Source organism: Gossypium arboreum, unplaced genomic scaffold (assembly GCF_025698485.1).
Source record: "Gossypium arboreum isolate Shixiya-1 unplaced genomic scaffold, ASM2569848v2 Contig01093, whole genome shotgun sequence".
NCBI classification, from domain to species: Eukaryota; Viridiplantae; Streptophyta; class Magnoliopsida; order Malvales; family Malvaceae; genus Gossypium; species Gossypium arboreum.
The window spans coordinates 4,887-17,887 of record NW_026441205.1 but is presented as its reverse complement, the minus strand read 5'-3'; the positions used below and the strand labels follow the sequence as shown (position 1 = coordinate 17,887).

At 32.6% G+C, this 13,001-nt stretch overlaps 2 pseudogenes; one reads left to right on the top strand and one right to left on the bottom strand.

The window, feature by feature from the left end:
* Positions 1 to 4,869: 4,869 nt before the first annotated feature.
* On the top strand, positions 4,870 to 5,561 carry LOC128289300 (photosystem II protein D1-like; annotated as a pseudogene).
* Positions 5,562 to 5,665: 104 nt separating this feature from the next.
* Positions 5,666 to 6,363, bottom strand: LOC128289301 (photosystem II protein D1-like; annotated as a pseudogene).
* Between the last annotated feature and the right edge of the window lie 6,638 nt (positions 6,364 to 13,001).

Here is a 13,001-nt window from a genome sequence, read left to right as displayed (position 1 = left end):
ATTTTTGAAGAAAAATAATGCCTACAATCTACAATAAAGTAAAAGGTAAAAAAAGGGCTAATCAGTTATTTCTTTCATCACCCCAAACAAGCCAATATTAGCGCTAATGGTGCGTAAATGTAACTCGTTGTTTAAAGAACTATTCAGAGTTCCTAGAGCTCCTAAAGCTTGTTGGAAACCCGTTGTCGGACTTGATTAATCGCTCTTGTTGTTCAAAATAAATGGTTTCATTTTGTAATTTTCTAATTGTTCCAAAATCTTATGTTGAATTAATCAAATTCAATTTTTCTCGTTCTATCTCAGAGTATCCATTCACTCGAAACTGATCCGCCTCCATTTCTATTTCCGTAAGCGGGCCCGCCTTTCCAGCCGTTCAATAGCCCCCCGTAGTTCTTCTGAATTTCGAATAGTATTCAAGATCCTCTCTTTCGATTATCTAATAAATCACTTAATGAAAGTAGATTATCTTTCCATTCATTTTTTTTATTTCAAAATTCCATGATCCCTTCCTGAACCAAACATGAACCTTTCTGATTCATTTGCTCTCACGCTCAATTATTTTCTTATTTATTGGGAATTAATTCCCAATATCTTTTTTTCTAATGTAATGAGCTTACCTCTCCCTCTCGTCTCTATTCATATTCCAAAATATAGAAACTGATTACTAATCCAAGACCAGAATATTCGGAGGATTCTTCTGACCAAAATAGAAAATATATCAAAAACTAAAAAGTATAATAAAAAATAATAAATAAAAAGTTACATATAATTTGGAATTTCTAATTGTACTTAGAATTGTATAATGTATAATTGTAATTTGTCAGCAAAGTTGTTTTTTTTCTTCAAATTCAAAGAATTTTCTCCTTTATACATAGGTCATCGATTCAGCATTGGAAAAAGGCTCAAATCGTTTTATCGACATGAGTGTTTTATATCGAAAAACATTTTGTTTTGAAAATATTTCTGTATTTAGTAACATAGTAGTAGAAAGAGTACCCTGCTGCATCTGAACTTCAAACGGGTTTGGCCTTAACCATGTTAATGGTCCCAGATTATTGGTTAATAGAGAATCAAAGTCGATGTACCAATGAATCACGAAATGCTATGGTTCTATAATATGATTTTAAAATTTATTCAGAAGTAATTGCGGATCATGCACTTTTCTTTCCTAGTTATAATGAAAAAGTACAACTGGGTGAATCCAGCCTATTCTTGAAATAAACAACTGCACACACTTCTTTCCAAAAAGATCAATACACCAAGGACTACACTTAGATTTTTGGATTTGTTGCTAAAATATCGGTATTAACCCTGAAACTCAGGGGGTTTTACAGAACTTACTCTTAATCAAACAAAATTCACTTAATGAACTAAAAGAGGGTGGATGATTCATCTAGCTTTGTATAAATTTTCTTTTATTATTTCCTCCCCCTCTTTGGTCTATTCAGACTTTTTCTTTTAAAAATTTATTATCTCGTATTTTATCTTTCTAATAGTAGAATATTGCTACTATAAAATATAGAATACCGTGTTCTATAACAACAAACCTGATTTATTGAGCCAATTTATTGAGAGAAAATAGAGAAAAGGATCAAGAATAAATGAAGTAATTGATTTAACATTTACAAAACAATATGAAATAAGATAAAAGATAGAAATAACATATAACATATAAAAGAGAAAATATTAATAATTAATAATAATTAATAAAAAATAAAAAAATGAATTCTATTTTTTTCATTGTATTTTTTGTAGGTTTTTTTATATTCATTCTTTTCAACTCTCAACATTTATATTCAAATTTACAATCATATTGACAACAGTATCGAACAAATATAATTGATCATAGATAATGATCCATTATCCTCGTTTATAATTTATCATTCAAATAATGGGTTCTTTCTTTCGAATTTGTTGTGATAATAATGTTTTTTATTAATTAGGTATTGAAACAAAAAATGGATAACACTGAATGAATAAGACAGGAGGCGGTCCCAATTTTCACTTATTCTATTCTATGGTTTTATCTGAGAATTCCCGTGTCTTTTTTTATTCCAATTTTGCTAATTTCGTGTTTTGATTGCCTAGTGAATTCCATTTTTTTTATTCCTGATTCATTCATATTCTAATTTTTCGGGTTACAACTCCGTAGAGTACTCATTTTTAAGTGCGACTAGCATCTTTTACACATTGTGAAGAAAGGATTCGTTCATTCATCGGTAGAGTTTGTAAGACCAGACTGATCCTGAGGAGGGATGAAAAAGAGCATTCGTAGCAATGGAGAATTCTAAGAATCCTTTTTCCGGATCATTCCTGTTTTTGAATTTTTGTGGAACAAAAAAAAATGAATTGAATTCAAAGTTGGTTCGAGTGAATAAATGGATAGAAACAAAAAGGAACGAGCTTCGTTCTCAATTTGAATGATACCGATCTAATTAAGTTAAAAATAAATTATGCCTAACAATGTAAAGGTTTTCTCATGAGTAAATTATCGATTTTTTTTTATGAGTCCAATTATTAGCATTCCCTTTATGGGTTAGCCATGAATGTAGAAGAAGCAGTATATTGATAAAGAAAGATATTTTTCCAAAATCAAAAGAGCGATTGGGCTGAAAATAAAGGATTTCTAACCGTCTTCTTATCCTATAACGAACATAAATCAATTAGATGGCAAAGCAGGATAGAGAATCCATGATGAATCCGCCTGTCTCCGAGGTATCTATTCTTTTCACTATAATACCTTGTTTTGACTGTATCGCACTATGTATCGTTAATAGAACTGAATAGATCCCCTATCTTGGTTCAAATCGAATTTGAAATGGAGGAATTTCAAGTATATTTAGAACTAAATAGATCCTGCCGACACGTAGATTTTATTACCCACTTATTTTTCGGAGTATATTTATGCACTTGCTCAAGGAGCATGGTTTGAATAAATCGATTTTTTTGAAAATCAGGGTTATAGTAATAAATTCAGTTCATAATTGTGAAACGTTTAATTTTGAATGATCAACAGAATCGTTTGATTATCTCCTAATGATTCCAACCAAAACCGGTTTTGGGCACAACAATAATTTGTATTCTCAAACGATAAAGCGGTGGATTTGCAGTCATTGTGAAATTCCATTTTCCTTACGATTATTATCTTACCTGTTAAGAAGTGAAGTCGCAAAATCTCATACCATAATCAATTCATCAATATTTCTTTTTAGAGGACAAATTCTCACATTTAAATTATGTGGAGGCAGGCAATTAATACCTATCCCACCCATCTAGAAATTCAGTTCAAGCCTTCGCCATTGGGTAAAAGATGCTTCTTCTTTGCATTTATTACGGTTCTCTACGAGTATTGTAATTTGAAGAGTTTTATTACTCCAAAGAAATCTATTTCGATTTTTAATCCAATATTCTTGTTCCTATATAATTCTCATACATGTGAATACGAATCCATTTTCCTTTTTCTCCGTAATCAATCTTCTATTTACGATCAACATCTTCTGGGTCTTTGAACGAACTTTTTTTCTATGGAAAATAAAGTATCTTGGCGAAGTCTTTTATATTTCAGAACAACCTATGGTTCAAAGACCCTTTCACACATTTTATTAGGTATCAAGGAAAGTCAATTCTGGCCTGGGATACGTCTCTTCTGATCAATAAGTGGAAATATTACTTTGTCAGATTTATGGCAATATTATTTTTACCTGTGGTCCTGATCAGATTTAATTATCCAAATACCTCTCGACTTCTGGGCTATCTTCAAGTGTGCGATTAAACTCTTCAGTGGTACGGAGTCAAATGCTAGAAAATTCATTTCAATAGATAATGCTGTGAAGACGTTGGATAAGAATCAATTATTCGCTCATTGATCATTGTCTAAGGCGAAATTTCAGAACACATTAGGGCATCCCATTGGTAAGCCGACGTGGGGCCGATTCCCGATCTGATATTATTGACCGATTTGTGCGGATATCCAGAAATCTTTCTCATTATCACAGTGGATCTTCAAAAAAAAAAGTTTGTATCGAATAAAAGATACTTGGTTTTCTTGTGTTAAACTTTGCCTGTAAACACAAAAAGTACTGTCCGTGCTTTTGAAAAATTAGGTTCGGAATTTGGAAGAATTCTTTACGGAAACGAAGAAGAATGTTTTTCTTGATCTTCCTAAGAGGTTTTTTGCTACAAGAAAGGTCTATAGGGACGAATTTGCATTGATATTATTTGTATCAATGCTCTGGTCAACATTCATGATTGTTTTATTGAAATTATGTAAATTCAATTATCAATTACAATAAAAATGGTAATTTTACGAATGATGAAGAGATAACAAACGAATTTATTCATTTCTAGTAATAGTCAATTAGCAGTAAGAATATGAGGCTGAGTATTCCGCTTTTTTTTATCCCATGAAATAAACAGGGTTTTAGATGGATACATAGAGAAAGCCGTGTGCAATGAAATGCAAGCACGGTTTGGGAGGATTTTTTTTTCTTTAAATTTCAATTTATTTAATTGAAACAAGAAATTATCTACTCCATCCGACTAGTTCCAGTTCGAGTCCTGGCACCCATTTTAGTATCATATCGAACGCTATTCTATTTATTATAAACGCTATTCCTAATAGAAGATAGGAATGACGGATATATATCATGTATATCAATCTGTATTTTCTTTTTTCTAATCTTAAGAATAAGAAAAAAATGATAAATCTAGATACGATCCTAGATGTATATTTTCTATTTCTATTTGATATTGGTTGACACGGGTATATAAGTCATGTTATATTGTTGAATAACAGGTTTTCAATATCTAGTTCTAGATAATTTGTGCGCTTGGGGAGTCCTGGATGATTAAATAAACCAAGATTTTACCATGACTGCAATTCAGGGAGAGAGCGAAAGCGAAAGCCTATGGGGTCCTTCTGTAACTGGCTAACTAGCACTGAAACCGTCTTTACATCGGATGGTTTGGTGTCTTGATGATCCACCTTATTGACTGCAACTTCAGTTTATTATCGCCTTCATTGCCCTCCAGATATTGATGGTATTCGTGAACCTGTTTCTGGATCTCTACTTTACGGAAACAATATTATTTCTGGTGCCATTATTCCTTTACTGCAGCTATAGGTTTGCACTTTTTACCCGATCTGGGAAGTGCATCTGCTGATGAATGGTTATACAATGGCGGTCCTTATGAGTTAATTGTTTTACACTTCTACTTGGTGTAGCTTTGTTACATGGGTCGAATGGAACTAGTTTCCGTCTGGGTATGCCCCTTGATCGCTGTTGCATATTCAGCTCTGTTGCAGCTACCGCTGTTTTCTTTGATCTATCCAATTGGTCACAAGTTTTTCTGATGGTATGCCCCAGAATCTCTGGTACTTTCAACTTATGATTGTATTCCAGGCTGAACACAACATCCTTATGCATCCGTTTCATATGTTAGGGAGTTGAGTATCTTTGCGGCTCCTATTAGTGCTATGTACGGTTCCTTGGTAACCTTAGTTGATCAGGGAAACTGATAGAAATGAATCTGCTAATGAAGGTTACAATCAGTCAAGGTGAAGAAACTTAAAGATCGAGCTATTTTGGAAATTGAACATATTGTATTGATCAATCCCAAAATAACCATGAGCAGCTACGATATTATAAGTTCTTTTCCTTGACCGAATCTGTAACCTTCATTAGCAGATTCATTTTCTGTGGTTTCTGATCAAACTAGAGGTTACCAAGGAACCATGCATAGCACTGAATAGGGAGCCGCTGAATACACCAGCTACGCCTAACATGTGAAACGGATGCATAAGGATGTTGTGTTCAGCCTGGAATACAATCATGAAGTTGAAAGTACCAGAGATTCCTAGGGCATACCATCAGAAAACTTCCTTGACCAATTGGATAGATCAAGAAACAGCGGTAGCAGCTGCAACAGGAGCTGAATATGCAACAGCGATCCAAGGGCGCATACCCAGACGGAAACTAAGTTCACCACGACCCATGTAACAAGCTACACCAAGTAAGAAGTGTAAAACAATTAACTCATAAGGACCGCCATTGTATAACCATTCATCAACAGATGCCGCTTCCCAGATCGGGTAAAGTGCAAACCTATAGCTGCAGAAGTAGGAATAATGGCACCAGAAATAATATTGTTTCCGTAAAGTAGAGATCCAGAAACAGGTTCACGAATACCATCAATATCTACTGGAGGAGCAGCAATGAGGCGATAATAAATACAGAAGTTGCGGTCAATAAGGTAGGGATCATCAAACACCAAACCATCCGATGTAAAACGGTTTCAGTGCTAATTATCAGTTACGGCGACCCATAGGCTTTCGCTTTCGCGTCTCTCTAAAATTGCAGTCATGGTAAAATCTTGGTTTATTTAATCATCAGGGACTCCTAAGCGCACAAATTATCTAGAACTAGATAATTGAAGGCTTGTTATTCAACAGTATAACATGACTTATATACCTGTGTCAACCAATATCAAATAGAAAAATAGAAAATATACATCTAGGATCATCATCTAGATTTATCATTTTTTTATTCTTATTCTTAAGTTAGAAAAGAAAATACAGATTGATATACATATGATATATATCCAAATCATTCCTATCTTCTGCTAGAATAGCGTTTTATAATAAATAGGAATAGCGTTTCGATATGATACTAAAAATGGGTTGCCCGGGACTCGAACCCGGAACTAGTCGGATGGAGTAGATAATTTCCTTGTTTCAATTAAATAAATTGAAATTTAAAAGAAAAAAAAAATCCCTCCCCAAACCGTGCTTGCATTTTTCATTGCACACGGCTTTCTCTATGTATCCATCTAAAACCCTGTTTATTCCCTAAACAGGACTCTAAAAAAAAAGCGGAATACTCGGCCAATCCCCTCTTATTCTTACTGCCTGAACATTTAATACTAGAAATGAATAAATTCGTTTGTTATCTCTTCATCATTTCGTAAAATTACCATTTTTATTGTAATTGATAATTGAATTTACATAATTTCACAACCAATCATGAATGATTGACCAGAGCATTGATACAAAATAATATCCAAATACCAAATTCGTCCCCTATAGACCTTTCGCATAGCAAAAAAACCTCTTGGGAAGATCAAAGAAAAAACATGTTCTTCTTCCGTTTCCGTAAAGAATTCTTCCAAAAATTCCGAACCTAATTTTTTCAAAAAAGCACGGACAGTACTTTTGTGTTTACGAGCCAAAGTTTTAACACAAGAAAACCGAAGTATATATTTTATTCGATACAAACTTTTTTTTTTTGAAGATCCACTGTGATAATGAGAAAGATTTCTGGATATCCGCACAAATCGGTCAATAATATCAGAATCGGGGGAATCGGCCCACGTCGGCTTACTAATGGGATGCCCTAATGTGTTACAAAATTTCGCCTTAGACAATGATCCAATGAGCGAAATAATTGGAATTCTTGTATCCAACGTCTTCACAGCATTATCTATTAGAAATGAATTTTCTAGCATTTGACTCCGTACCACTGAAGGATTTAATCGCACACTTGAAAGATAGCCCAGAAAGTCGAGAGAATATTTAGATAATTGATTTATACGGACTCTTCCTGATTGAGACCACAGGTAAAAATAATATTGCCATAAATCGGACAAAGTAATATTTCCACTTATTGATCAGAAGAGACGTATCCTTTGAGGCCAGAATTGACTTTCCTTGATACCTAATAAAATGTATGAAAGGGTCTTTGAACAACCATAGGTTGTTCTGAAAATCATTATAAAAGACTTCGCCAAGATACTTTATTTTTCCATAGAAAAAAATTCGTTCAAGAAAGACCCCAGAAGATGTTGATCGTAAATGAGAAGATTGATTACGGAGAAAAAGGAAAATGGATTCGTATTCACATGTATGAGAATTATATAGGAACAAGAATAATCTTGGATTAAAAATCGAAATAGATTTCTTTGGAGTAATAAAACTCTTCAAATTACAATACTCGTAGAGAGAGAACCGTAATAAATGCAAAGAAGAAGCATCTTTTACCCAGTAGCGAAGGGCTTGAACTAAGATTTCTAGATGGATGGGATGAGGTATTAGTGCCTCTAACACATAATTTAAATGTGAGAATTTGTCCTCTAAAAAAGGAAATATTGAATGAATTGATTGTAAATTATGAGATTTTGCGACTTCTGCCCCTTGTGAGTAAGATATTAATCGTAAGGAAAATGGAATTTCCACAATGACTGCAAATCCTACCGCTATCATTTGAGAATACAAATTATTGTTGTGCCCAAAAACCGGATTTTGGTTGGAATCATTAGCAGAACTAATCAAACGATTCTGTTGATCCATTCGAAGAATTAAACGTTTCACAATTAGTGAACTGAATTTATTACCATAACCCTGATTTTCAAAAAAAATCATCGATTTATTTAAACCATGCTCATGAGCAAGTGCATAAATATACTCCCGAAAAATAAGTGGGTATAGGAAATCGTGTCGGCGGGATCTATTTAGTTCTAAATATACTTGAAATTCCTCCATTTCAAATTCGATTTGAACCAAAGATAGGGGATCTATTCGGTTATTAAATGATACATAGTGCGATACAGTCAAAACAAGGTATTATAGTAAGAAAAGAATAGATACCTCGGAGACAGGCGGATTCATCAACGGATTCTCTATCCTATCTTTTGCCATCTAATTGATTTATGTTCGTTATAGGATAAGAAGACGGTTAGAAATCCTTTATTTTTTCAACCCAATCGCTCTTTTGATTTTGGAAAAAAATATCTTTTCTTTATCAATATACTGCTTCTTCTACACATTCATGGCTAACCCATAAAGGGAATGCCTAATAATTAGGACTCATAAAAAAATCGATAATTTACTCATGAGAAAAACCTTTACCACATTAGGCACTAATTTATTTTTAACGTTTAATTAGATCAGGTAATCATTCAAATTGAGAACAGAAGCTCGTTCCTTTTTGTTTCCCTATAATTGGGGCCGTAGAGCTCTATCCATTTATTCACTCGACCCAACTTTGAATTCAATTCATTTTTTTTGTTCCGCACCAAAAATTCAAAAACGGGAATGATCCGGAAAAAAAGGATTCTTAGAATTCTCCATTGCTACGACATGCTCTTTTTTCCATCCCCTCCTTTCAGGATCAGTCGTGGTCTTACAAACTCTACCGATGGTCTGAACGAATCCCTTTCTTCATACAAATGTGTAAAAGATGCTAGTCGCACTTAAAAGCCGAGTACTCTACCGTTGAGTTAGCAACCCGAAAAAAATTAGAATATGTAGATACAATCGGAATAAAAAAATGGAATTGCACTAGGCAATCAAAACACGAAATTAGCAAAATTGGAATAAAAAGACACGAAATTCTCAGATAAAACCATAGAAATAGAATAAGTGAAAATTTGCGGACCGCCTCCTGTCTTATTCATTCCAGTGTTATCCATTTTTTTTGTTTCAATACAATTACAATAAAAAAAACTTATTGTATCACAACAAATTCAAAGAAAGAACCCATTATTTGAATGAAGTGAAGTGCCAAACGAGGATAAATGGATCTATTTATCTATGATCGAATTATATTTGTTCGATACACTGTTGTCAATATGATTGTAAATTTTGAATATAAATGTTGAGAGTTGAAAAAAGAATAAAGAATATAAAAAAGCCTACAAAAAATACAATGAAAAAAATAGAATTCATTTTTTTTATTTTTTTTATTAATTATTATTAATTATTAATATTTTCTCTTTTATATATTATATGTTATTTTTATCTTTTTTTATCTTATTTTATGTTGTTTTGTAAATGTTTAAATGCAATTACTTCATTTATTCACTTGATCCTTTTTCTCTCTATTTTCTCTCAATAAAATTGGCTCAATAAAATCGGGTTTTGTTGTTATAGAACACGGTATTCTATATTTTATAGTAGCAATATTCTATAGTAGCAAAGGAATAAGAAATATTGAATAATAAATTTTAAAAAGAAAAGTCTGAATAGACCAAAAGAGGGGAGGAAATAATAAAGAAAAATTTATACAAAGCTAGATATGAATCATCCACACCTCTCTTTTTGGATTTCATTAAGTGAATTTTGTTTGATTAAGAGTAAGTTCTTAAAAACCCCGCCTTCTTTAAAATATCATGAACAGTTGCTGTGGGTTGAGCTCCTTTTCAAGGAAATAGAGAATGGCGGAACATTTAAATAGGTTTGATTATTTATCGGATCATAAAACCCACTTTTCGAAGATCTCTTCCTCTTTCGATCGAACATCAATTGCAACGATTCGATAAACGGCTCATTGGGATAGATGTAGTTAAATAATACCCCCCCCCTAGAAACGTATAAGAAGTTTTCTCCTCGTACGGCTCGAGAAAAAAATGATTAATTTAAAGTTATGTCTATGTATGGAATTATAATGTATGGAATTAGCATGTCAAAAAGATCCATAAACCAGCAAATCAATTAGACATTTAACCTCGTCTTTTTTTTCGAAAAAAAAAAAGAAGAAAAAAGCATTCGTACTCTCATAACTCAAGTCAAATAACTCTCAAAATGCTCAAAAAAAACCTTAGGCATTCTTTTATTGAGTGGTCTCTAACCCCTTTTTTGTTTGTCTCGCTTAGAATCTATTTCGATTCTTCATTTTAATCTAGTTGTTGAGAAAATGGAAAAGGGTATTTCCTTGTTCTAGGATCTTTTATCTTTGCCTTGAATCATTGGGTTTAAACATTACTTCGGCGATATTAAATCATTTCAAAAATGGCAGCAACATGCCCTTTTTTCTCTCTTTTTTTTTTCTATCAAAGAATCATATGAACGATTAATTCCCGCATGATACACTTTTGATCGAAAGAGTTTTACCAATTCCAACAACTTTTCTTTTTGATTTGAAAATAGTTTGAATCGGATCCTTCGATTTCTATATCAAATAGACTTACGAAGTTGTTCCAACTTATTGATTTCCATTAACTAACCCTAGATCCTTGCCCCTGAAAAATGGATGTTTCTCTTCGAGCTCCATCCTGTACTATTTACATTACAACCCAACAAAAAGACGGATTATAATAGAACAAAGGATGTCGAGCAAAAAGCACCTTCATTTCTACATAACGGAAAGTGGTGGGTTTTGACATCCACAGCTGATCATGTCCTTCAAGTCGCACGTTGCTTTCTACCACATCGTTTCAAACGAAGTTTTACCATAACATTCCTCTAGTTTGGAGCATTGATTCAATTATGGAATCATGAATAGTCATTGGTTCAGTCGATACATAGTAATCTATCTATACTTTCTATATGAAATCAATTTCCTTCTATATGCTATATGAAATAAATAAATAATTTAGGAAGAAAAAGCCTCAATAAGAATTCAAACTACCCCATATTGTATGATTGTCTGAATGCAATATTTTTTTATTTTTTTAAACTTTTATTATACTTTTCTATTCTAATTAAACTTTTCGATTCTAATAAAAAAAAAATAAAAATAAAGAATATCATTAATAATAATATTACGAAAATACTAATAATATCACGAATATTATAAATAACACAAATAAACTAATCTTTTGAATCTACCGTGCATCTTCAAATAACCTGATAGATCAAATAACTCGGTAGAATAGATCCAGCAATCTCACAGTTGTTCGAGTGCCAATCTTAAGAAATCATTAAAAATCAAAGCAAGAATCACATTTTCTCCAATACTTGACTGTTAGAAAGAAGGTTATTAAAAACAAAAAGAGCAATTTAGATTCGATATGGTTATTCTGATATATAAATAGAGTATGCTCTGGGACGGAAGGATTCGAACCTCCGCATAGCGGGACCAAACCCGTTGCCTTACCACTTGGCCACGCCCCATTTAGATTTCTATTTGAAACTACTAAACACTAATATGGTATTCCTTGTTCGTCAATTCCAGTTCCAAATAGCTATAGCTATGGAATAGATTCTTGTTACGATTTTTGCACGTATGGATAGAGAATTAAATCGAATTTATTGATCATTACATAGAATTCAATTAAGATATTGTATGAAAGTATGATTTCTTCTATTCTCTTGTAAGAATTGAAGGCTTTTTGATTGGGTGAGTTCAAAGAAGTTTAGTCTGCCTTATTTTCCTTTCTTCATTTTTTTCCTTATATCAAAAAACATATTAATAACTCAATCAAAATTATCTCCAAGAACAAAATTTTGTTATGCTTAATATCTTTAATTTGATCTGTATCTGTTTTAATTCTGCCCTTTTTTCGAGTAGTTTTTTATTCGCCAAATTGCCCGAGGCCTATGCTTTTTTGAATCCAATCGTAGATTTTATGCCAGTAATACCTGTTCTCTTTTTTCTCTTAGCCTTTGTTTGGCAAGCTGCTGTAAGTTTTCGATGAGATCCTTAATACTGTCCTAGAAAAATTCATGAGTGATTCAAGAAAAAAAAAATTCTAACAATTGAAAAGATCAGATAAGTCTTACACTATATGAACGAACCCTCAATTCAAAGATTGAAATTCTTGATAGCCCTGATAAATCGGGATCATCCCATTTTCTATTCTGACCCTTTTCGCCGAAGAACCCTATTTAGATTAGAGTCCACACAATATATAATTGTTGGTATGAAAGAATTTTTTGTAATGAAAACTCAACTCTTATTACAAGTGAATTTCTGAAAATTTTTTGGATTTCTAGAAATTCTGAAATCAACTTATTTCTTGGTGTCAAAATCAAAACAAAATAGGATATGTGGTATAAAAAGGAATCTATTCTCTTTTTCCAAAAAATGCTCTTGGAGATTGTGTAATGCTTACTCTTAAACTCTTTGTTTACACCGTAGTAATATTCTTTGTTTCTCTTCATCTTCGGATTCCATCTAATGATCCGGGACGTAATCCTGACGCGAAGAATAAAAAAGGGAGAGTTCCTTGCTTCATTTTTAGAAATGGTATTAGGATTTGATCTATTCCACTACCAAAAACCGAAA